At 46.5% G+C, this 27,678-nt stretch overlaps 1 protein-coding gene across 1 annotated transcript in view; it reads left to right on the forward strand.

Moving 5' to 3' along the window:
- The window catches only part of DNAH9 (dynein axonemal heavy chain 9), a 1,435,662-nt gene that overhangs the window by 788,574 nt on the left and 619,410 nt on the right, over positions 1-27,678 (forward strand). The window lies entirely within an intron of this gene.

Raw genomic sequence — 27,678 nt, forward strand, 5'->3', positions numbered from 1 at the left:
CCTGTTTTAATTCTTGACAAATGCGCTCTGTTTGCATGCTGGAGGACCCTTAACTAAGGAAGCTAAAACATTGTACCCCGTTCAGAATTGTTTGCATCAACGGAAAAGAAAAGAGGCTGTGCGGACTAAAGTGAATGGTTTGTGTTTTCTAACGGCAGCTGAATGCAGTATCCTTTGGAGACCTATATAATGCACATGCGAACAAATACATTTGCCAAACCGGAATGGTTCACGGCACTGTAAAGCATGTTGGGGGATGTAGAGCGCCTGAAATCTAATTAACACAGTAAATTAGAAACCCTGCAAGTAGCTGCTGCCTGCATTTTTCGTGATATGCTGCTTTTAGCATTGTTTATCCCTTTAGGCCCAGGTGTAACAGAACGGCACTTGAATTATACTCCTGCTGTTTAATGCACAGCATGTACATTTTATGTCATGGTGGGGAGCAGAGTGTATAGAAATGCGAACATTTTGTTCTTCGGAGAAAATGAAATGCCAGGCGCGTACTTATGGCAAAAGAAAACTGCATTATGGTGCTAATATCGATCAGATTCGAAAAAACGATAGGTTTGCTCGTTTTTTACGACGTTGCAGTCTGGGACAACGTGAAAAGGTCCTGTAATTCCTCCATCGTACATAAAAGCGATCTCTCCAAGGCTACGGTTACCGGATGGGTTCATGCACGCAAATCTTAAGGATTTTGGGCCCCTGGCCAAACGTATTTTGGGGGTTCCTGTATGAATAGTTTTTTTAATTTATGATCCAATTTAAGCTCTTTCATGCCTTCTATGGATAGGTCCCTGACAGTGCACAGGCACACTCATACAAATTCTAATGTGTTTACATGTAATATTCAGGGATAGTGACGTGTATTTTAAATACTGTAACACCACGGCAGCTTACTAATATTACTGCAAGTAATCTCTGTGACACCTCCCATTTCTCATATGTGAAGCCCTGTTTTGTTTGATCTAAAAGAAACTTTTTTTATGGATGTTGCATGAAACATAAACACAACATTTCTCTGCAATATGTCTGTACTGGACCTCTCACACATCACATGGATTAAAAATAAATTAAAGGAAAACAGTACTTAAAACAATCTGTTTAAGAAATGTGCAAGGTCATTAGTTTAAGACTGCAGAACAGAGCTGACTCTGGCAGGCCCCCCTGAAAGGCTGGGGCCCTGGGCCAGAGCCCACTTTGCCCATACCATAAAACATCTCTGGCTTTGTGTCATCAAGGACGTCATTTGTCAGCAAAGGCTTTTCTTTAAGAACTTAATGTTTTTTGGGAGTGGTAGTCTTTGTGCAGTTCAACTGACCCAATACGACTAACACACCTAAGGACAGTCATTTTTAAAAGGAAAACCAGGACATGGATCATGGTGTCACTAGCAACATGAAATCACCTGGTAACTTTAACTTAAGCACAGTCTGGAAAACCCATGGATACTCCAATTTGTAGTGACTATGGAGGGCGAGGATTCAACAGAATAAGGTAAAATGTCATTTAGTCCTAAAATTTAAACTGAAATATTGCAGATTCCTAAAAATGCTTTTATTTTCGTGTGACTTGCTTTGACCTCTGACTCTCACCGTGTAGCTGATGCTCTTTAGGATTGGTCTATAAATATTTTTCTCACTGAAGTCTTCCTTTAATATTCCTATCCGCTATGTTGCTTTGGTATATCATTATAAAGGATTTAACTTATGGTAAGTTATCCAGACTGTCAGGATATTAGCCACTCTGAAGGACGGAAGGTGCGCTTCACAGGCCAGGTGCTTTGTCTGCTGGATTAGCACATCATGTTCCTGCTTGATTGCCTGTCCTCAGTAGAACACAGTGACTGGTCATAAGTGGAGCATAAACTAAGGGAGCCTTTATATTGTCAGCTCCCTCCAGTTGGAAGGCTGATTGGTTAAAGAGCCTGTTATAAGGCACCCTCAGAGTTGCCCCTCACCACCTGACCCCTGTTGTAATCATAGGAGGGACATGGGCATTCAAGGATACCCCTACACATGTGTATTGCCCACTAACCATCAGTCTATTACAGTTTGGGTTTTCTCAGTGACAGGAAAGTAAGTCCCACGTTTTTCTTTTATTTTCTTCAGAGTTTTATATAGCGCAAACTACACCCGATGGTATCAGAGCCCTTCACATGAGCTCCAGTTGCGTTACATGAGGACACATTCATTTTGTTAGGCACAGAGAAATTAAATGATTTGCCCAGAATCACAGGATGTTAAGCATCCCTGCCCCCAGCTCTGAGGTTGTCTGCTCTAGCCATTAGGCCACATCCTCTCCCCTTATACTGGATTGCTATGGCACAGCAAAGACCAGTGCCACCTTTCAGATGAGATTGAGCCCTAGGAACTGTTGTTGTTGCAAGGCCAATAATCTCTGAATTTTCTGCCATAGCCTGGATTTTAACATTGCTGAATGAAGAACTGTTGAGGTTGTGAAGAAACCATGCCCTATACACTGAGAGATACATATTCCCCATCTAAGTCTGCAATCACACGTTTGGAGACGAGATTTCCGCACATGCAGAAGTAACCAAAAGTCCTGAAAAGCTTTGCACACTGTGTGATGTTCTTCTATGCCTTAGGGAGAAACAAGGCACTGATTACTCAATCGACAAGGTTTGGAATCAATTTAGTACCTTCTTCGTGTTATTTTACAAAAACTGGAGCCAAAGCCTGTCTAAATGCTCTTGAAGATCCTTTCAAAACAAAAACTTGCATTTAGGATTGGCAATGGTTTCCTCCTAACTGAGTTTGTAAACATTATCCTGGGCTGGAATGGATTAGCTTTTGGAAGTATGCATCATTGAGCACCAGAAAAGCAAGATGTCACCTGTTTGGATGCGAGAAATGAGACACTTAAGAAACTTCTTGCAAAAAGATCTGAAACTCATAAACAGATTGACATTCTCAGGTCTGAAATCACTAGTAGTCTGAACATTTTGATACCAAGCACAGTCGTAAATAACACCCTGCTAGAAATGGGGATTCTGGTTGTCTAGGGTATGCACCTAAGCCAGGTAGAACCCACCACTCTAGTCAGGGCAAGGGAGTTACACACCTAAGATAACAACTGCTCACCCTCTTGGTAGCTTGGCAGAGCAGTCAGGCTTATCCCAGAGGCAATGTTCAAAGCATGTGCGCAACACACACACACACACACACACACACACACACACACACACCAGTGACACACCAGGCGCACCACAAAAAGAGACTCCACACAAAGTTATATAAAAATACCCTTCGTATTGTACATAAAACACTTTAGACCATATTCACATTAATTATTGTGCCACTAGGTACTTGTCATGATGGTACATTGTGAGAAAGAAAGTGTTAGTGATGATAAAACTAACTACATGGTGTGTTGATAAAAAATTTAACTTGTACACCCAGGCGTCAGGGTTAAAACTAATTACGATACCATGCCCAGAGAATGTAACCTAGCATGGTTGTTTGTGATCATAGGGCTGACATATTTCAGCCATAGTGCCCTCCGTAGTGGTGCTATGGCTTTCTTCAGGACCTAATGTAAGATGTGAGAAAAAGTGACACCAGACCAAACTCAGGTTGGTGTTTGAAGCATGTAACGACTAGCATAACGGACGTCAGTCGTGGGTAGCTGATGTTCAGTGGTGTTCTCGTCATTTGAGGGGAGCTAGTGGCAACTCATCCGCAGCGCACTCGAGGAGGGTTCCATCAAACCTTTGCTCAGGTAAAAGCTGTTCTCAACAGCATGCCCGGGGAGAGCTGACCTCTGGGTGTACCAGTAAAATTGTAGGTAATTAGTTTTATCCTCATTAGCACTTTCTTTCTCACACTCTCCCTCCACATCCGGCTCATCACAGGTATTAGAATACCACTTGTTACGTACAACCAGAACATCCTTGAGTTCCTCCCTCTCAGTGAGAGGTTGTAGCCCACACTCTGACCAGGCTTGCAGTGCGTGGAGCTTCCCGATGATGAAGCATGTCACCCACGAGTGAGTGAGGGAATTCGTCCTATAAAAGGGAATCCCCCTCACACTCCTTTCACTTGATCTTCTTTTCTCTTGACCCAAGGTGGCCTTTTCGTGTTATTAGTTCATTGTTGGGGAGCCGCCCCCTGTTGGTCGTTAAATCTCCTCTGGCCTTTTGTGTGGTTACATGATGGTACATAGATCATACATCACTGTGCCATAAGGCAATGTTCATAACATCGCAAGTTAATGCAATCAAGTAAATGCTTGCAGATTGCACACATTATAAAATCTACTCCAACATTGTCCTTATATTGTACCCTCTGAAATAAAACTTGTTATCCTGCTCTTGCAAGGCATCATGTGACCTACATAGTAAATCAGGGTAAGAAAGGCTGTTGGGTAATGCAGAACACAGCAGAATTACTCACAGTGTATTCATCCCTCCATAGGTAACAATAAATAACACAGAGAGCGGCACCTGCTAACCTATTATTTGGCACCTGGTGTTTCTGTGCCCTTCTCATAGGCTTCTGGCCCATCTTCCTGCCTATAATAGGAAATGTGGCAATGAACACCAGGCTACTGGGCATGCCTGCCTCAGTGCACCTTTTACAAGTAATGGGACAATTCCGGGTATTCCCTCGAACCTAAGAATAGGGGGCCTCCATCGAGGTTTACCCGGTCCTGACAATCTCACTACCATGGCCCTCGGTATCTGCTAAACCAAGGGGGGAGACAACCGCACTGGCTACCCATGATGGGAGCCCTCCACTCCCAAGAGGCTGGTTCCCCATAACATCGCAGTGCCGGCACACATGGGTGTCAAATGGAGCTGCCCGTGACCTTGCGGTACAGCTGATGGTTGTAGGGTGACTCCGCTCCCAACTTGGATGGGCCTCAGGGGCTCCTCCATCCTCAGTGTGGCTTTATTTCTGTGCGGCAGTGCTGCGCAGGGGTGGGCTCCGCTCTGGCTCTCTGATTGCAATGGCAACCTGCCAGGTGGTGTGTTCAGGCTTCCTCTCCTGTTGCAGCCTTCCTGGCTGACGCCGGCAAATGCTCTCTTCTTCCTCTTGTGAGCGTCATGGTCAAGGTGGGACTAAGCAGGGCTACTTGCTCCGGCCATGATGAAAATTTGCCTTCTTGCCTCAACAGAATCATCTGGTGCTGTGGCACGGATGCACACACGTCCTGGGAGCAAAATGGGAGCGCTCTCTCTCTCTTCCTCACCGCTGAGCTCCGGTTTACATTGGTCAGCCACGCGCTAACCTAACATACAGCCAGCAGCCAGCCCTACTACGCTGAGCGAAAAGACAAAGTGGTGTCCCTCTGAGTTTCAAAGTGGCCAGACTGAGAGTCTCACGGAGGCGACCCTCTCGAGTCATTAAAAACCTCGCGCAAAACAAGAGGGGAGGCAAGCTCACAAGCCCTTGGAGAGCACTGGGGCACACACACAGGAACAGCAGGCAGGAAGGCTAGCACAAATAGCTTGCAGAGGGGAAGTCCCTCCGAAACAACAAGCAGATGGTCCAAATTGCGGTTTCTCATGGCTGCACAGTAGTTCTTTCTGGTAGGTGCAGTCTGTATAACCTGCAGCACAAGGTTACAAGCCCAGGTAGTATCTAAAATCATGGGGTCGCTGCCCCTGTACTTATAGTCCAAAAGTCTTCGTTCTGGGGAAACATCAAACGACTTTCAGAACACCCCCATTCAATCCCAAGCCCTGGCTCCAGACATGCTACAGGGGGGTGGAGACAGCATTGTAAACGTCAGGCAGAGCCCTATTCAGGTGCAAATTCAACTCCTCCCACCACTCTAAATGCAGGCCAGGTCTATTCAGGTGCAGGCGAAACTCCTCTGACGAGTTTAAATACAACCAAGGTCTATTCAGCCCAGCGCAGAGTCACCCAGGAAAGTCACGAAACACCTCAACCCCTCTTGTGACTGTCTAGAGTGAATACACATCCCCTCTCCTGTCAGTCTAAACCAGACATTGAATACACAACCAGGCAGGGCACAAAGAGTCATAAGCAATATCAAGGAATTTCCAATGCAAACCAATGAGAGGGCAGCCTCACAGCAGTGAGAAACCAAATAGGCTATTTGTAACTACCAGGACATGCCACACAGTTTGACACATGTCCTTCCTGTTACCTACACAACATCCTGCCTAAAGTGCTAGCTAGGGCCTACCTTATGGGCGACTTATATGTAGTAAAAGGGGAGTTTTAGAAATGATAACCACTTTAAATGCCACTTCACTGCGGCAGTAAACTATGTGCACAGGCCCTGTAGCAGCAGAGGCCTGAGACCGGGTAGAAAGGCTTCTTTTGTGGCTGGTGCAAGCAGCGCTGCAGGCCTACTTGTAGCATTTAATTTACAGGCCCTGGGTGTATGGGATACCACTGTACAAGGGACTTACAGGTAAATTAAATATGCCAAACAGGTGTAAGCCAATGTTAACAAGTTTACAAGAGAGAGAATATGTACTTTAGCACCGATCACTAGTGGTATAGTGCCCATAGTCTTAAAACCAACAAAAACAGGCTAGAAAAAATACAGGAGGAAGGCAAAAAGTGCTTTGATGACCCCCCAGAAAGGGCCAGGTCAAACACACCCTCTTACTCCTTGATCTTTTTTTACTTTTGAAATTGCTCTCTTTCTAAGAGATATGTTCCCCCAATTGAAGAGTCTCTCTTTGACTGGGCCCTGTTGTTTTGGCATTCGACTGAAACATGAAGGAGGCAAAATATTTGACACAGACATATCCAGAGCTGACAACTTACAAAACTCATTGCTGGTAAATCTAATTTCACCTGGTAAACACTGGGATCAACCTCTGACCAGCAAGTGTTGGCAGAATAAGGCTGCCAGTAATGTGAATTGACTGCCTGCAGCCGTGGGTCTGGATGGAATATGACTCGTTGCAATGCGAGTCATCACAACGCGTGCCATAACAACGCGGTTGTTATAATGATAGCGTTGTTACCACGCAATACCATTACTACTAACCCTGGGTGTAGTATGCGTAGTGGGGCTACGCAAAGTGGGCGAGAAACTACGCACACCTACGCACTTCGCGTAGCCCCACTACGCGCCGCATGCCCCCTCCCCTACATACCTAATTTTAGTAAATGGGCAAAGAAAAATAAATAAAAGGCCACCCGCGCATGAGCATTGGTTATCAAGACGGCGGCGTGAACGAGCAGAGGGAGCCCTGGCACACAGCGGATAAGGTAAGTGCCTTTTATTTATTTTTATTTGCCCATTTACTAAAATTAGGTATGTTCGGGAGGGAGGGAGGCGGGTGGCGGGCAACTTCGCTACACCCAAGGCGTAGTGTTGCCTGCTTCCCCTACTTTGCAAAGTGCGAAGTAGGCAACACTACGCCCACTTCGTGGGCGTAGCGAAGTCCTTCGCCCAGGGTTAGTTACTACGCGAGTCATTACATCGACTTGCAGTAGATGGCGTGCTGACAATAGAAATGTATAATTTATAATTCCAACTCCAGCCTACGTAACAGTGGGGAAGGTGATGGAATAGTAAACAATACTATTTCTAATGTTAGCACGCCATCTACTGCAAGTCGATGTAATGACCTGCGAAGTGATGGCTTTGTGTGGTAACAACACGGTTGTAACAACCGCGTTGTAATGGCATTGTGATGTGATGCCAGCGTTGTAGTGGCTGTTTCCCGTCTGGATGTATTGGTGAAGGGGGCCTCTGGCCATGCCTCACCTCCTGCTGTCCTGCTGTCTTGTAGTTTGTTGTTGCGTCTAATGTAGTTGAAGTTGTCATTTAGAAAGGAAATACTTACAAGAAGATGTTGTTGGAAAGGTCGTGACACTGGATTGTTCAGCCCGGTGCCAAATAGTTTCAGGCTCAAGAAAGGATGATGTGTAATAATTACCTTCTGACTTGCTTCCAGCCTCTTTGACTTCATTCATTAATGATGTGGCTTTCCATTCTCACATAGTCTCAGACAGATCTTGAAAGTCTTTTAACAAAGTTGGAGCTGTGTACACAGCATAAGACCCTGTGTTTACAAAAAAACAAGGGAACCCAAAAGGTATGCCTTAGGGACCTTGGGCAGTAACATATTATACAAGACAGTGGTCCCTACATGTGGACAGAGTAATGTACAGAACCAATAATAATACACCTGATGTTATGTCTTTTGTCCAGCCGGACAAGAATTTTATTTTAGCGTTTCTCGTTGGTAAGAACAATATGTATGAAAAAAAAATAAGTGGGCACAAACGTGACCCACAACATTCAAGACAAAACAACGAAAGGAATGGCCAAAAGGGCAAAGCGAAAATATGTCTGTGTACTTGTAGTCAGTGTTACAGAAGCGAATTCTTATAACCACACCATTGCATTTCACAGTATTTGATATTGAAATATTGTGAAATGCATAAGGGGTTTTTAGGGTTTTTAGGGTCGACGACGTTTCGATGCCTTATGTCTTTTGTCCAGCCGGACAAGAATTTTATTTTAGCGTTTCTCGTTGGTAAGAGCAAGATGTATGAACAAATAACAAGTGGGCACAGCCGTGACCCACAATGCCTTATTTACATGTGGGGCATCATCATCAGGACAAGAAATTTCATCATTGTTGTCTTATACATACATTATGCACACTATGCCTTTTATCGCATTACTGCGTGCATAACTGAGCGGAGTCCGCAGTTCTTGAAGATATTAAGGGTGGCTTATAGGTGCATCAATGAAGCCACATCCAGAGTTAAATGTCGTCTGGATCCAAAATACGGGTATGAGCGTGATAGCTCGATTTGTCCCAGCACGAACAGAAATGTTCGTTGCCGAATAGGATTGTTGTTGCAAAGTCATCCTGTGCCCTGGGCAACCCCGACTTTTTGCTGACTGGAACTGGTGGTAACTGACTCCGACTGACCCTGGGCTCTGTTTAACCAGGCCCAGTGCCAGTGGCAAGCTAAAAGGAACACTTCAGAATACAGTTAAAACACCCAACATACACTAGGGTACAGTACACTAAGGTATTCTTGGGGTACCCCTGTCATAGACATGACCTACCCAGTATCCTGGGGCATGGCAGTTTAGAGGCTAGCAGATTTTCTGCACTAGCATGTGTGCAGTGCTGAAGCCTGAGGTCAGTTTAAAAGCATCTCTGGTGGCCAGGATAGCTTTTAAACCTTTACATTGTTCCCAAACTCGACTTTAGGGGTAGGGGCCCTTAAAAAAATGAAAAACCTACCATGTTTTTGCATATTAGGGACCCCCAGGGACACCCCTAAGTATCCAGGGGTGGGGGGGTCAGTTATCTATAAGGTACATCCTTATAAAATGAGTTTTTATATGTGGGTAAAGTGAAATTTTACATTTCACTCCCTATATTGTGTTAAAGAGCTGCTCAAATTCGACTTTGATGCTAGAAGAATCAGGTAAGGATAATCTGGATGATTTCAGCAGATTCAGAAACCCTGAAGTCTCCCCTAGTTGCACAGGGGGTGGGGTCCTGTAGAAATTAGGGAAATACTTATTAAATAGGTTTTTTTAAGCCCTGGTTCTTGAAAAGTGGCCCAAGTCATTTTTCCCATTGCAAACCCCATGGCCCATAGGTTAAGATGGTAGGATGTGATTGATTAATAAATATTGATAGGAGAGGACTAGCAGGACCATTCAAAGACTTCCCAGAATTGTAGTAGTAAATCCAACAATATTATATTGTTGAATTTCTCCTAAAGTGTACATACAAGAAGTTATGAGACTTTTTTGTTTGTAAGTCCAAATTCAGCCTTTCGGTGGTCTGCCCTGATTGGTCAGAGTTAAGTGGATTAGCCAGGCTGCTGGGAGGGCAATGTGCTGGTCTTTAGGAATGCCAGGCCAGGAGGTTGTGTTGTAAACTATGCTCGTCAAAGGCAGAGGGGAGGCCTGGGTTTCAGTCCACTCTGACAGTCTTGATCCAGAGTCAAGGCTAGGTTTAAGGAAGGTATGTGCAGATGATAGGCGGAGAGACCATGGAAATAAGCCATCCCAAGGGGTGTGTTTAGCCAGCTCTTACCTCCTTGTTGGAAAATCAGCCATTATGGATTTGGAAGAATGATGCACTCTGGGACAAACTAATGCCACACTCTACAGGATGTGGTCATAACTATGAGGAGTTGCCATGCTCTCATTGGTCAGCAGTGACCTGGTGCTTGTCCCAGAGAATTTTGAATAAGTATCTGAGAGGGGCAGAGCCCTCCAGATCTGCTGCTTGAAACTGAATGAAGCAAGAAGTGCCCTGCTGAAGATTTTGCTGTGCAAGGAACTTTAAGGCCTGACCTATGAAGACTGCACCATTTGAAACTACAGCCCTGTGGATTACCTTGCTGCCAAAAGACTCAAGAGTGGAACTCCCTGCAAGCTACAGTTTAACAGAGCTCACCTGAACAGCCCCACAAAGACTTCAAAGCCTGAAGTACCAGTGGATTTGTAAGGGTTTTGTTCAAGTGGATTGCGGAATTGAAGTTTCATACTTTCAAGGACCCTCTTGGAGATTCCAGAACCTTGGATTGTGTGTTGGATACTTTGGGACCCGCAAGCAGAACACCAGGAAGGTGTTCCAACTGGATCCCGCTTGCTGAAGAAGGCGACCCACTACAGTGGTGAGAAAATTCTTCAGAACAATTTATAAAGGTGTGTCCCTGACAGAGAAAACGAAAAGACTTAAAGGGGCACTGTTGGTTTCTAAGCACTAGAAAGTGACTAATCTTTAAACATTCATATCTCTGGTTACCTACAGTGGATTATTTTCGTTTTGATGTCATTTAAAAGGTAAAAATATTACCTATTTATTTAAATTGGTGTTGGATTTTTATTTTTTGTTGTGTCTTAATTATTTACTGAAATTGTGTTTTTAAATGCTTTACATACCTGTCTTTGAAGTTAAGCCTGTCTGCTCGCAGCCACGTTACCAAGGGTTGAGCAAAGGAATAATTTTCTAAGACCTATGCTGAGTCCTATCGTGTAAGTGGCCTTATTGCCAGTGGCAGACCTACATTTGCCCCTACCAATAACCCGCTTTCCAACAATTGTTTTGTATTAGACTCCTATGCAGTCCTGTGAGTTATGAGGCAAAGTGTCTACACAGAAGCAATTAAGAATTTCCATCCATATTTCAGCCATACTTCCAAGAAACTGATTTACTTTTGAAACAGAAGGAAATTTACTCTCAAATCCTGCTAAATGGTAGTGTGTTGCAATAAAAAGAGGAAGTTCAAATCGAGCCGCATCTTTCTAATCTTTGGACATCATATCACTGACAGCTTTGTGTAGTAGAAGCTGATCACGCATTCCAACCCAATGCCTTGGGTGTGTTGTTCTTTTTAGAAATGGGTCTACAGGGTCTTTTTGATCTCCTTCCATCTTCTGACTTTTTGCAGGTGGCATTCTCCTTGAAGGTTAGCTGCTACAGCCTCATCCATCATTCTGGATAGAGGGAAAATAGACTCTTCGAAAGCATTCAAAGAAGCAGGATCATTCTTTAGATTTATTTGAGCATTTTCTGTGCACCTTTATGCTGATTTCACACAGTGCTTAATTTGTGCCGGTGCTTTCCGGTGCTTAGCACCGGCACTTACTTAGCAGGGCCGGGTCTACGCACCTGCTTCTTGCACATCACATTTGCATGATATTGTTGACTTAGTTGACTAGACTTAATTGATTAAATACCTCTCCTACTCACTGACTCTGTGCAGAGTGTTGTTCTCGATGTCTCCCGTGACCGCCTGAGCCACTCAGATGGCATTGGTCCCTTAGCTGGTGGGCGAGAGACCGAGTGGGACACTAATTGGGCTGTATTTGGATCTTCCGGGGTAGGGGCTGTGCGGCAGCGTGAGCGTGCGCGGATTGTATTCAGATGATTGCCACGCACTGGCACACCAACGTACCTCAATAGTCCTCATCAGCAAGCATTAAGGCAGGCAGCCCCACGACATTGAGAGCAGCACCAGGCTCAGTTTATACTAGGGATAAGGCAGTGTGCCCCCCCGGCCCAGCCCGCCACGTAACCGTCGATCCGTAAGTACTAAAAACTTACTAGCAGACAGGCGGTACCAGATCCTGGCTAAAAGGGGGGTCAGTGAGGCAGACCTGCATGGGAGCACAAAGCCGCAGGCAAGATGGTAGGCCCCCTCCAGGGGTTGCAAAGCAGGCTAGTGCTGCCTGCTGCCACGGAACACGACTGCCTCAAAAGCCCTCAGCAGTGGTGGACGGTGAGTCCACACTCACTACCGCTCCGCTCATCCAGGTCTCTCAAGTGGCGCCACAATGCTTGTATGAAACGGCACCCTAGCCCCGGGCCAAGGCTGAGAGATTCAGCGCCTCTCCCAGTCGAAGGGATCTGGGAGGCAGACGTCGATCATCAGCAGGGCTGGCCCGGTGCATCAGCATGGCAGGGTGGGCTGGACATCAGGGGAGCCGTGAATATTGTCAAACCAGCACTTAAATAAAGAACGTACCCAAAAATATGGGCAAAAACATTTTCAACACACAACGTACTGACTTGCATACTGTGACTGTTATACATATTTTATCACTGGAATGGCCTCATAGTGCAAATGTTAATCAAACAAGCCCTTCGATTTCTGCTCAGTCTAACGTGACACACAAAATGTAATTTCACAGACTCAGATTCCCTAGCCTTTAGCAGTGCACTAACATATGAATACATACTGTGACTAAAAGAGCAACGCTAGCTGCAAGGGACGCACCTCCTTAATCAATCCCTTATTCCGTATCTAAGTGTTATATAACACAAACAAGGGCCCAGAGGCCATCAAGGCGCTGTGCAATGGTTAAAACGCCAGGCTAATATAAGGCATAGGATAGCACAACTAAGTGACATTGGACAATGAAACGCTCCCACAAGTGCTTACTGGCGCCTATTAGTTTCAGTTGCTATGTTGGCACTGTAGAAAGGCCTGAATCTGGTCAACTAAAATTTCCACAGGGCTATGTGCTTTCCAAAGCACCTGCGCTAAGACACATTGGCCCTATACAAAGCAGATAAACAAACCATTTAAGTGAAACTGCCAAGCAATATATCTCTGTCCAAGCTCCAAACTGCTTGGACAGAGATATATTCCAAACAGCTATAGAAACAAAAGTATACTGTTAGAACTGGCTATTTCTGGTTGGCTAAGGCTGACGCCAAAGCTAGGCAGAAACCACCATTCTAGTCAGGGCAAGGAAGTCACACGCCAAGATAACCTCTGCTCACCCCCTTGGTAGCTTGGCACGAGCAGTAAGGCTAAACTCGGAGGCAATGTGTAAAGCATTTGCGCCAGCGCACAACAGCAACAACATACTAGGCACACCACAAAAAGGAACTCCACACAAGGTTATTTATAAAATAACTTTTGTATTGTCAAAACATATCAGATAGAATCACACATGTACATTGTGCCAACTGGCACGGGCAATATTTACAAGGGATTATTCACAAGACAGGGCCACATGGACCACTGTCATAATCAGCACTTAGTAGAAATGAAATACTGTCAGAAATTAGAATAAAAGAATATAAAATCACTGTAGCACAAAGTAACAGTTATAAATCACATCCAGTAACTACTGGGAACAGGTACTAGGACCTCACTAGGACCACCTGTACTTAAAAGAACAACCACCTAAGTATCACACAGCATTTAGGGGTCTAGGAAAGAACACGTTACCCATGATGCATAAATATACATTCAGAGGAGTAAGATCAAGGAAGACACATGATGCATAAAACTACACATTCAGCGGTGTTGAGAATAAGGCACATGATGCATCACAAACACATTCAGAGGTGCAGCGCTAGGAGACACATGACGACTAAAACATTCAGAGGTGCAGCGCAGGAAAGGAAGACACATGATGCGTAAAAAACATTCAGAGGTGTAGGACAATACAATAGCGCAAAAATCACATGATGTCTAAAACATTCAGAGGTGCAGGAAAAACACATGATGCAAGAAAACACATTCAGAGGTTAAATAACTATACAATTGCGCAAAACTTACATAAGCCACCACCTGTGGCAGTCCCTAGGCCAACTGGCCTTGTTGGGGCTCAGACGCCCTGTGTCCAATGTCAGGGCGCGCTACCATGCAGCGCCAGTCCAAGAAAAGAAAGCCTAAACGTAGCAGCTGGCACTAAGTGCTTCGCAGCTGTGAAGGCCTGGCACCACTGTGCCCTCTCTGTCCCACACAGGGACTCTCTCCTGAAATTGTGCCTAAACGGTGCAGCTGCCCACTAATTGCTGGGCCGCTGTGAATCATAAAAACTGTGGCAGGGGGCTCTGAAATACAGATGTGCCCCTTGAGCCTAAACTGCACCACACTGAGCCACACAGGCTCTGCAGCAAATCCTCTCTCTGGAGCCCTCTGGCTCCTCAATAAAATGCCCCCCTGAGCCTAGCAGGCTCTTAGAACAACTGTGGGGTCGTTGGAGCCCCCTCTGGGGCTCGACGTCATGAAAATGGCCCCGAGCCTCTCTGGGCTCTTAAATCACCTAGGGCACCTCGAGCCTCTCTGGGCCCGTAAAACAAATCTGCCCACTTAGAGCCTCCGTGGCTCTAAACACAACAATAGGGGCAGGGAGCCTCTCGGGGCTCTACACGCGTTGGGGCGACCCACTGCCAACCGGGGCCGCCCTTGAAGCCCTCGTGGCTTTACACTGACACTGAGCACGGGGGGAGGGGGCGGACACCGACAATGTGTCCCGGCGCCCCTCCCTTGCTTCTGCCCCACTCACTGGTGGCTCCTCGGTGCAGGCGGGCCGTCAGTCAGGCATCTCTCTTCGGCGGGGCTCTTTCTCCTCATGGGAGCCCCGCCTTTACTAACGCCTGCTCCGCTCTCCTCTCGGGGCTCCCTCCTGTGCTAGCGGTGGGGGCAGGCACCGGCAATGTGCCTCGCGCCCCCTCCGCTCGTCTCCTCAAGCCGCTCCTCTCTCTCCCAGCCATTCCAGTCTCCCTCTCCACACGGGAGACCGGCAACGAGGTAGGCAGGCTTTTCTCCTTCTCTTGGGGCTCCCTCACGGTCACGGGAGTCCCGCAACGGCTGCCATCTTCTCTTCTCGGGACACCAGGCGCTGGCCAATCCCAGCGCGGCTAGCCGGTGCAGCCTCCACCGCTGCACCAACCACAGCACGGCCCGCCAATCACAGTGCGGCACGCTGAGAGGGGGGCTCGCCTCTCTGAGCCAATCAGGGCTCAGCTCCTTCGGTTTTGGCGATTTCCAGCCCCGGGCAGCGGCGGTGAAGGGGAATCAAAGGCCGGGTGGGCTCCGGCTCCAATTAATTAAATAAAGACGGGGTGGCGCCTGTAAATTAACTAGATGAACCAAAAATAAGAGCGCTACCAAGCGCTAGAGGACCAACAAGGTCCCAGTGGAAATGAAAGCGCTCCCAGGCGCTTAGTGCAGGGATAAAGCACTCCCAGCGCTAAAGGCAACAATAAAGCCACTAAAAAGTCCTTCAGCAGTCCAGGACCTCAGCAGTCCAGGAGTAGGGGAGGGAGCAGCATAGCCCCCAGCAGGAATGTCCATCAGGTGTCCAGGGGCTGGACAGGGCCCAGGGATTCCCCTGAGCCCCAGCAGCAGCATGCCCCTGGCAGATTCAAGTTAGAAACAAGAACATTTTGGAAGGGGACACAGCCCCTTCTTATACACAGAAAAGTCTTTGAAGTCTTTGTGTAGGCAGTGTGAGAGCCAGCTAGAACTGGTTATAGGGAAGTCCTGTCAGTATCAGGGACAGAGGTGACAGTCACCCAGCGGGGGTGGAGCCAGCATTGTGGTTTGGCAGGCACAGCCCTTCACTATCAGGTGCCTTCTCCTTCCACTTCCCTGGCAGCAGATGCTGCCTTTCATCCATTGGCTGACTCAGACAACCTCCTGGGCTCTCCAGCCCCTGTCACCCTCAAACCAGACAGTCAATCCACAAGCAGGCCCAGGCACTCCTGACCCAGGCTCACCAGCCAATCACACGCCAGACACAAATTACACAAATATGCCAACTTCTAAAAGTGGCACTTCTAGACTAGACACACTCATGCCGCATATACCATTTTGCAGCATTCAGTCTCACGAGTTCTCTCATACCAAACTCGCCCCTGCACTCCCCACACATCAGGAACTACCATGGGCATACATATTCCCCATTCATTCCTATGGGAGGGCAGGTCACTCACCACACATACACAGAGAGCTCAAGCACTTTACACTGTACCGCAGTGAATAAGTGTGCAGAGGCCTAAAATCACCACCACCAGGTTCCAGAAACAGGCTAGGAAAAAGCAAAAAGTCTTGGGGTGAACCTGCCTAAAGGGCCGGGTACAACATATACGAAATAAACTCAAACAGAGAGGAGCTTTGGAGAGGCCCGAGCATGGACAGGAAGGGGGCGGGGGGGGGGGAGCACGCTCACGAGCTGTGCATGCCGCCTGGCCTCTGCAGCATCCCACAGCAGCTCAGATAAAAATAACTCAGAGCTGCACAGTGACAACAATTCATCTACTGAGGATGTAAGGCAGCATCATACGTAGGTGTATTCACCCACTGTAGCGATCTGTGTGTAGCCAGTCCGCAACAGGGTCAAATCAGGGCAGGGCTAATGCTGCGTTTCATCCTGCCCTAGTTGACAACAACGATTCAGAAAAGGGGGTGGTGATGAACAGAGTGTCTGAATTAAGCAGACCACTCTTACCCAGTCCAAAGATCAGGGCTTTATCCATCACCGTTTTTTAGCTCACTGCACCATCCCAGCTCAGAACTTGGCTATATGCAAATTAGTCTGACCCTGGCCCAGTGCATCATGGGAACAGGGCAGACCAAACTACCAAGCCAATTCTTATACTGGGAAGGAAACAAGCTACCGGGGACCGGTTTCTGGCATTTCAGCCGTCTTCGGCCCGGCTTGCTTGAATCCTGATGGTGCAATGAGCTAGGGACTCACATCTGAGTATACCCTTCCACGCTTATGGTGGACAAAAATGATTCAGAAAAGGGGGTGGTGATGAACAGAGTGTCTGAATTAAGCAGACCACTCTTACCCAGTCCAAAGATCAGGGCTTTATCCATCACCGTTTTTTAGCTCACTGCACCATCCCAGCTCAGAACTTGGCTATATGCAAATTAGTCTGACCCTGGCCCAGTGCATCATGGGAACAGGGCAGAGCAAACTACCAAGCCTATTCTTATACTGGGAAGGAAACAAGCTACCGGGGACCGGTTTTTGGCATTTCAGCCGTCTTCGGCCCGGCTTGCTTGAATCCTGATGGTGCAATGAGCTAGGGACTCACATCTGAGTATACCCTTCCACGCTTATGGTGGACAAAAATGATTCAGAAAAGGGGGTGGTGATGAACAGAGTGTCTGAATTAAGCAGACCACTCTTACTCAGTCCAAAGATCAGGGCTTTATCCATCACTGTTTTTTAGCTCACTGCACCATCCCAGCTCAGAACATGGCTATATGCAAATTAGTCTGACCTTGGCCCAGTGCATCATGGGAACAGGGCAGACCAAACTACCAAGCCAATTCCTATACTGGGAAGGAAACAAGCTACCGGGGACCGGTTTCTGGCATTTCAGCCGTCTTCGGCCCGGCTTGCTTGAATCCTGATGGTGCAATGAGCTAGGGACTCACATCTGAGTATACCCTTCCACGATTATGGTGGACAAAAATTATTCAGAAAGGGGGTGGTGATGAACAGAGTGTCTGAATTAAGCGAGCCACTCTTACCCAGTCAAAGATCAGGGCTTTATCCATCACCGTTTTTTAGCTCACTGCACCATCCCAGCTCAGAACTTGGTTATATGCAAATTAGTCTGACCCTGGCCCAGTGCATCATGGAAACAGGGCAGACCAAACTACCAAGTCAATTCGTATACTGGGAAGGAAACAAGCTACCGGGGACCGGTTTCTGGCATTTCAGCCGTCTTCGGCCCGGCTTGCTTGAATCCTGATGGTGCAATGAGCTAGGAACTCACATCTGAGTATACCCTTCCACGCTTATGGTGGACAAAAATGATTCAGAAAAGGGGGTGGTGATGAACAGAGTGTCTGAATTAAGCAGACCACTCTTACCCAGTCCAAAGATCAGGGCTTTTTTCATCACCATTTTTTAGCTCACTGCACTATCCCAGCTCAGAACTTGGCTATATGCAAATTAGTCTGACCCTGGCCCAGTGCATCATGGGAACAGGGCAGACCAAACTACCAAGCCAATTCTTATACTTGGAAGGAAACAAGCTACCGGGGACCGGTTTCTGGCATTACAGCTGTCTTCGGCCCGGCTTGCTTGAATCCTGATGGTGCAATGAGCTAGGGACTCACATCTGAGTATACCCTTCCACGCTTATGGTAGACAAAAATGATTCAGAAAAGGGGGTGGTGATGAACAGAGTGTCTGAATTAAGCAGACCACTCTTACCCAGTCCAAAGATCAGGGCTTTATCCATCACCGTTTTTTAGCTCACTGCACCATCCCAGCTCAGAACATGGCTATATGCAAATTAGTCTGACCTTGGCCCAGTGCATCATGGGAACAGGGCAGACCAAACTACCAAGCCAATTCCTATACTGGGAAGGAAACAAGCTACCGGGGACCGGTTTCTGGCATTTCAGCCGTCTTCGGCCCGGCTTGCTTGAATCCTGATGGTGCAATGAGCTAGGGACTCACATCTGAGTATACCCTTCCACGAATATGGTGGACAAAAATTATTCAGAAAGGGGGTGGTGATGAACAGAGTGTCTGAATTAAGCGAGCCACTCTTACCCAGTCAAAGATCAGGGCTTTATCCATCACCGTTTTTTAGCTCACTGCACCATCCCAGCTCAGAACTTGGTTATATGCAAATTAGTCTGACCCTGGCCCAGTGCATCATGGAAACAGGGCAGACCAAACTACCAAGTCAATTCGTATACTGGGAAGGAAACAAGCTACCGGGGACCGGTTTCTGGCATTTCAGCCGTCTTCGGCCCGGCTTGCTTGAATCCTGATGGTGCAATGAGCTAGGAACTCACATCTGAGTATACCCTTCCACGCTTATGGTGGACAAAAATGATTCAGAAAAGGGGGTGGTGATGAACAGAGTGTCTGAATTAAGCAGACCACTCTTACCCAGTCCAAAGATCAGGGCTTTATCCATCACCGTTTTTTAGCTCACTGCACCATCCCAGCTCAGAACATGGCTATATGCAAATTAGTCTGACCTTGGCCCAGTGCATCATGGGAACAGGGCAGACCAAACTACCAAGCCAATTCCTATACTGGGAAGGAAACAAGCTACCGGGGACCGGTTTCTGGCATTTCAGCCGTCTTCGGCCCGGCTTGCTTGAATCCTGATGGTGCAATGAGCTAGGGACTCACATCTGAGTATACCCTTCCACGAATATGGTGGACAAAAATTATTCAGAAAGGGGGTGGTGATGAACAGAGTGTCTGAATTAAGCGAGCCACTCTTACCCAGTCAAAGATCAGGGCTTTATCCATCACCGTTTTTTAGCTCACTGCACCATCCCAGCTCAGAACTTGGTTATATGCAAATTAGTCTGACCCTGGCCCAGTGCATCATGGAAACAGGGCAGACCAAACTACCAAGTCAATTCGTATACTGGGAAGGAAACAAGCTACCGGGGACCGGTTTCTGGCATTTCAGCCGTCTTCGGCCCGGCTTGCTTGAATCCTGATGGTGCAATGAGCTAGGAACTCACATCTGAGTATACCCTTCCACGCTTATGGTGGACAAAAATGATTCAGAAAAGGGGGTGGTGATGAACAGAGTGTCTGAATTAAGCAGACCACTCTTACCCAGTCCAAAGATCAGGGCTTTTTTCATCACCATTTTTTAGCTCACTGCACTATCCCAGCTCAGAACTTGGCTATATGCAAATTAGTCTGACCCTGGCCCAGTGCATCATGGGAACAGGGCAGACCAAACTACCAAGCCAATTCTTATACTGGGAAGGAAACAAGCTACCGGGGACCGGTTTCTGGCATTTCAGCCGTCTTCGGCCCGGCTTGCTTGAATCCTGATGGTGCAATGAGCTAGGGACTCACATCTGAGTATACCCTTCCACGCTTATGGTGGACAAAAATGATTCAGAAAAGGGGGTGGTGATGAACAGAGTGTCTGAATTAAGCAGACCACGCTTACCCAGTCCAAAGATCAGGGCTTTATCCATCACCGTTTTTTAGCTCACTGCACCATCCCAGCTCAGAACTTGGCTATATGCAAATTAGTCTGACCCTGGCCCAGTGCATCATGGGAACAGGGCAGACCAAACTACCAAGCCAATTCTTATACTTGGAAGGAAACAAGCTACCGGGGACCGGTTTCTGGCATTACAGCTGTCTTCGGCCCGGCTTGCTTGAATCCTGATGGTGCAATGAGCTAGGGACTCACATCTGAGTATACCCTTCCACGCTTATGGTAGACAAAAATGATTCAGAAAAGGGGGTGGTGATGAACAGAGTGTCTGAATTAAGCAGACCACTCTTACCCAGTCCAAAGATCAGGGCTTTATCCATCACCGTTTTTTAGCTCACTGCACCATCCCAGCTCAGAACTTGGCTATATGCAAATTAGTCTGACCCTGGCCCAGTGCATCATGGGAACAGGGCAGACCAAACTGCCAAGCCAATTCTTATACTGGGAAGGAAACAAGCTACCGGGGACCGGTTTCTGGCATTTCAGCCGTCTTCAGCCCGGCTTTCTTGAATCCTGATGGTGCATTGAGCTAGGGACTCACATCTGAGTATACCCTTTCACGCTTATGGTGGACAAAAATGATTCAGAAAAGGGGGTGGTGATGAACAGAGTGTATGAATTAAGCAGACCACTCTTACCCAGTCCAAAGATCAGGGCTTTATCCATCACCCTTTTTTAGCTCACTGCACTATCCCAGCTCAGAACTTGGCTATATGCAAATTAGTCTGACCCTGGCCCAGTGCATCATGGGAACAGGGCAGACCAAACTACCAAGCCAATTCTTATACTGGGAAGGAAACAAGCTACCGGGGACCGGTTTCTGGCACTTCAGCCGTCTTCGGCCCGGCTTGCTTGAATCCTAATGGTGCAATGAGCTAGGGACTCACATCTGAGTATACCCTTCCACGCTTATGGTGGACAAAAATGATTCAGAAAAGGGGGTGGTGATGAACAGAGTGTCTGAATTAAGCAGACCACTCTTACCCAGTCCAAAGATCAGGGCTTTGTCCATCACGGTTTTTAAGCTCACTGCACCATCCCAGCTCAGAACTTGGCTATTTGCAAATTAGTCTGACCCTAGCCCAGTGCATCATGGGAACAGGGCAGACCAAACTACCAAGCCAATTCTTATACTGGGAAGGAAACAAGCTACCGGGGACCGGTTTCTGGCATTTCAGCCGTCTTCCGCCCGGCTTGCTTGAATCCTGATGGTGCAATGAGCTAGGGACTCACATCTGAGTATACCCTTCCACGCTTATGGTGGACAAAAATGATTCAGAAAAGGGGGTGGTGATGAACAGAGTGTCTGAATTAAGCAGACCACTCTTACCCAGTCCAAAGATCAGGGCTTTTTCCATCACCATTTTTTAGCTCACTGCACTATCCCAGCTCAGAACTTGGCTATATGCAAATTAGTCTGACCCTGGCCCAGTGCATCATGGGAACAGGGCAGACCAAACTACCAAGCCAATTCTTATACTGGGAAGGAAACAAGCTACCGGGGACCGGTTTCTGGCATTTCAGCCGTCTTCGGCCCGGCTTGCTTGAATCCAGATGGTGCAATGAGCTAGGGACTCACATCTGAGTATACCCTTCCACGCTTATGGTGGACAAAAATGATTCAGAAAAGGGGGTGGTGATGAACAGAGTGTCTGAATTAAGCAGACCACGCTTACCCAGTCCAAAGATCAGGGCTTTATCCATCACCGTTTTTTAGCTCACTGCACCATCCCAGCTCAGAACTTGGCTATATGCAAATTAGTCTGAACCTGGCCCAGTGCATCATGGGAACAGGGCAGACCAAACTACCAAGCCAATTCTTATACTTGGAAGGAAACAAGCTACCGGGGACCGGTTTCTGGCATTACAGCCGTCTTCGGCCCGGCTTCCTTGAATCCTGATGGTGCATTGAGCTAGGGACTCACATCTGAGTATACCCGGTGGACAAAAATGATTCAGAAAAGGGGGTGGTGATGAACAGAGTGTCTGAATTAAGCAGACCACTCTTACCCAGTCCAAAGATCAGGGCTTTATCCATCACCGTTTTTTAGCTGACTGCACCATCCCAGCTCAGAACTTGGCTATATGCAAATTAGTCTGACCCTGGCCCAGTGCATCATGGGAACAGGGCAGACCAAACTGCCAAGCCAATTCTTATACTGGGAAGGAAACAAGCTACCAGTGACCGGTTTCTGGCATTTTAGCCGTCTTCAGCCCGGCTTCCTTGAATCCTGATGGTGCATTGAGCTAGGGACTCAAATCTGAGTATACCCTTCCACGCTTATTGTGGACAAAAATGATTCAGAAAAGGGGGTGGTGATGAACAGAGTGTCTGAATTAAGCAGACCACTCTTACCCAGTCCAAAGATCAGGGCTTTATCCATCACCATTTTTTAGCTCACTGCACTATCCCAGCTCAGAACTTGGCTATATGCAAATTAGTCTGACCCTGGCCCAGTGCATCATGGGAACAGGGCAGACCAAACTACCAAGCCAATTCTTATACTGGGAAGGAAACAAGCTACCGGGGACCAGTTTCTGGCACTTCAGCCGTCTTCGGCCCGGCTTGCTTTAATCCTAATGGTGCAATGAGCTAGGGACTCACATCTGAGTATACCCTTCCACGCTTATGGTGGACAAAAATGATTCAGAAAAGGGGGTGGTGATGAACAGAGTGTCTGAATTAAGCAGACCACTCTTACCCAGTCCAAAGATCAGGGCTTTGTCCATCACCGTTTTTTAGCTCACTGCACCATCCCAGCTCAGAACTTGGCTATATGCAAATTAGTCTCACCCTGGCCCAGTGCATCATGGGAACAGGGCAGACCAAACTACCAAGCCAATTCTTATACTGGGAAGGAAACAAGCTACCGGGGACCGGTTTCTGGCATTTCAGCCGTCTTCGGCCCGGCTTGCTTGAATCCTGATGGTGCAATGAGCTAGGGACTCACATCTGAGTATACCCTTCCACGCTTATGGTGGACAAAAATGATTCAGAAAAGGGGGTGGTGATGAACAGAGTGTCTGAATTAAGCAGACCACGCTTACCCAGTCCAAAGATCAGGGCTTTATCCATCACCGTTTTTTAGCTCACTGCATCATCCCAGCTCAGAACTTGGCTATATGCAAATTAGTCTGACCCTGGCCCAGTGCATCATGGGAACAGGGCAGACCAAACTACCAAGCCAATTCTTATACTGGGAAGGAAACAAGCTACCGGGGACCGGTTTCGGGCATTTCAGCCGTCTTCGGCCCGGCTTGCTTGAATCCTGATAGTGCAATGAGCTAGGGACTCACATCTGAGTATACCCTTCCACGCTTATGGTGGACAAAAATGATTCAGAAAAGGGGGTGGTGATGAACAGAGTGTCTGAATTAAGTAGACCACTCTTACCTAGTCCAAAGATCCGGGCTTTATCCATCACCGTTTTTTAGCTTACTGCACCATCCCAGCTCAGAACTTGGCTATATGCAAATTAGTCTGACCCTGGCCCAGTGCATCATGGGAACAGGGCAGACCAAACTACCAAGCCAATTCTTATACTGGGAAGGAAACAAGCTACCGAGTACCGGTTTCTGGCATTTCAGCCGTCTTCGGCCCGGCTTGCTTGAATCCTGATGGTGCAATGAGCTAGGGACTCACATCTGAAAATACCCTTCCACGCTTATGGTGGACAAAAATGATTCAGAAAAGGGGGTGGTGATGAACAGAATGTCTGAATTAAGCAGACCACTCTTACCCAGTCCAAAGATCAGGGCTTTATCCATCACCGTTTTTTAGCTCACTGCACCATCCCAGCTCAGAACTTGGCTATATGCAAATTAGTCTGACCCTGGCCCAGTGCATCATGGGAACAGGGCAGACCAAACTACCAAGCCAATTCTTATACTGGGAAGGAAACAAGCTACCGGGGACGGGTTTCTGGCATTTCAGCTGTCTTCGGCCCGGCTTGCTTGAATCCTGATGGTGCAATGAGCTAGGGACTCACATCTGAGTATACCCTTCCACGCTTATGGTGGACAAAAATGATTCAGAAAAGGGGGTGGTGATGAACAGAGTGTCTGAATTAAGCAGACCACTCTTACCCAGTCCAAAGATCAGGGCTTTATCCATCACCGTTTTTTAGCTCACTGCACCATCCCAGCTCAGAACTTGGCTATATGCAAATTAGTCTGACCCTGGCCCAGTGCATCATGGGAACAGGGCAGACCAAACTACCAAGCCATTTCTTATACTGGGAAGGAAACAAGCTACCGGGGACCGGTTTCTGGCATTTCTTTAGCTCACTGTGCCACCCCAGTTCAGACATGGCCATATGCAAATCAGTCAGACCCTGTGCCTCATGGGAACAGTCCAGCCCAAACTGCCAAGCCATGTCTTCCCTGGAGTGGTGGAGTGAGCTAAAGAATGATGATGGATTAAACTCAGATCAGGTGACTGGGGGTGAGTTTTTGATTTGCTCAGGCGCTCCGTCCATCATTCCCTTTGGTATCAATATCGACTGTAGGCAGCAGTTTTCTCTACACGTTTTCCTTCCGCAACATATTGTTGCAGAAGAATCAATTTTCCGCAAAATCCGGTGAAGCATAGGTCCCGAAGTCCTGACAAGCTTTTTGATGGCGTTATGGTTGCACTGACCCTCAAGGTGTCCTTCTCCGTCACTGCGCATTTTTGGGTTGTGTTAATGTGAACTGCCTAAAGCCGAGAATAAAGAACATGGAACTGGAAAGATTTTTGGTAATGAGGTCGTCTGTTGTTCCTGCCACTCTCCCCTCATGCACCATATAGGAAGTCGCTCCTATCCATGTTAAATATCCTTTATGATTTTAAACGATTGCATTCTGTAAACCGTTCACAAATACCCCATCCAGGTCCTTTATTCAAAGTTGTTCTTTTTAATTCAGGGTAGAATAACAAATGCCACAGCTCCCGATTTCATGACCATGTTAAATTAAAATGGGCGTGACTTTTGAAAGACCCTATGTTGCAGTCTATTCACACTGGTTATCCAGGGGGTTTTTACCAAGAAACTATGCATTTGTGCTGGTAGAGTTGTCTGTCCATTAACAGTTGGCATTGCAGTTTTTCTGTAATGCTTAAGTCTGGTGTGCACTTTTATGTTTAAAAAAAGCTTTCTGCTACTTTGCTTAAACAAGCTGTCACCATTGTGTCCCACACAGCACTGGAGGAAGGGGGAGGAACAGCAGAGAGAGTGGGGTGGGGGCAGAGTAGGGAAGGGAGGGAGAACACAGAAGACGCTTGTGACGGCCCATCAAATGACGGCCAGGAGTAAAGTAAAATACTTTACTCCTGGCCGTCGTATGTCCGACTTCACTACGCCTCACCCTGCCCCTCCCCCGCCCTGCAGCACTCCCACTGCGAACCGCCACTGCTTATACAGTATCAAAGCTTGCAAGAGAACCAATGTGGTAAAAATACTTAGGTGCCCGGGGTGTGTTGGTGACTGTACGTATGAAAAATAATGTGCTTACAAGTACAGCTTTTTGTTGTTCTAAACCCAGTCTGGTAATTGGCAAGCTATCTGTTTTGGTCACCTTCCCATTTTAAAGGTGCTCTCTCAGGTGTGAATAAAAACAAAGATTACAAAATACTTATTAAAATCTTTAAACCTCATTAAACCTAAATAGAGTTGTTATTTTTGGTAACAGTTGTTTTCTTAAATTCTGTTGTGGAAAGAAGACTGCTTATTCTCTTTGCATCTGTTATATAACACAATTGCAATTAAACCTTATTCTAAGTTATTGTGTAATATAAAACACCTAGAAACAGTTTGTATAATTGGAAGACCACATTTATGAGTTATTAATTGCCTTAACTGTTGCACAGGAGTCTATAGTGGTACTGCCTAAAGAGAGTAGAGTTTAGACTGATGAGTGATAAGAGCATCATTTGAAGTATGATTGTAACAAAATGATTTATAAAAACAATTTTCAACTAGAGGAAAAAAAGTCACAAGTGGAAGTGACAAAGTGACTCATTTAAGTGTATTTCATGATTGTATTTAGTTTATTTGTTTAGAGCGTTCTTAGAACATTTCGGTTTATTTTGTCACATAGACTATGTACAATTTGGATCTTTGAACTCATAGACTCTGTTAAAAATGACATCCCTAAGTATTGTCCTCTCCCCAAATCGGCACAGAGCACTGGAATTGTCCCTTTTCAATGCATTAGTGATTTTAGCTAATCTATTCCAAAATTGTCCTTTAAATGCACTTTTGATTTAATCTTTTTCAAAATTTTCACAGGGCAGGAGAACCTCCTATCAAATCCTTACTATGAGGAAGGCTCCCTTGCTGAAATTCAGATCGGGTGACTAGTTGAGGGTGTGGCAGTGACTAGTTGAGGGTGTGGGTGGAGCTAGTAGAATAAGTGGGTGGAGCCAGTGAAAGAAGTGGGTGGAGCCGGTGAAAAGTAGGTGTGGCCTCCAACAAACATTTGAGCACCTGTACTTCATATTTTACAAATTAAGCACGGATTTCACATAAGACATGAGATGACTGGTCTTTACAGAGGTTCTAATAAGGACTTCTATGTCATTCCGTCAGTCTCAGCCGACACAGCAAAGCATTAGAGAAAATGAATAAGGGGCTAAGAGGTATACAATGCCTGCTCTGCTGGGCTGTCACTGGCCAGCGATCTCCCACTGTACTCCATCCCCTCTCCACTCTGAAGAAGGTTAGGTTATGTGAGAGACCCCGGTGCGCCAAACTCCGTCCACTCGCACCTGGACAACATTGATTTAAAGGGCACCACATATCCCTAGAATTTTTAAATTGAAATTACATTTTGAATTGAATTACAATTCCCATATCTGGCATCTTTTATTGAAATTGGTACCTGCAGAAACAGGAAAAAAAACAGGAAGTAACGAAGGTGGACCGGGGAATTATGGAAAAAGCAAAGTAGAAAGACTGAGGTCCCATGTAAGGCCAGAAAACCTCTCTGCTAAATTAAGAAGTTGCTTGTAAGGGTACCTGTTTCGAGGTAGCAAGTTAACAAGGATGATATTCTATGTTAAAGGCCCAGGGTTTAAAAATAGGTATATGGACTTTGAGCTGTTTAATTTGATAGCACTATCTTTCACGTAACAACAGACCATAATTCACAAAGAACCTCTGGCTTGCTGAAACTTGCTTAGTCAATGCCTTTAAGTCAATGCCAGATGTTTTCCATCGAAATGCTAACTGGCATTGCAAATGTTCAGTGTGTCCACCGCTCTCAGTTCTCTATAAGAGGCTTATTTAGGATATTTTAACTTTAAATATTGGGTACTATTTCCCATGTTCCTTAAGGTTTAATATATCATGGTTTGCTTCTTGTGTGGCTTTTGTATGGCAACCTATGTCAAAGTAAATTGTCTCGGACTGATTGCATTATGAAGACAGAACATGTTTTTAGTATTACTCTTCAAAAGACTAATTTGCCTTTCACTACTCAAATCTGCT

Source organism: Lissotriton vulgaris, chromosome 7 (assembly GCF_964263255.1).
Source record: "Lissotriton vulgaris chromosome 7, aLisVul1.2, whole genome shotgun sequence".
Taxonomy (NCBI): Eukaryota; Metazoa; Chordata; class Amphibia; order Caudata; family Salamandridae; genus Lissotriton; species Lissotriton vulgaris.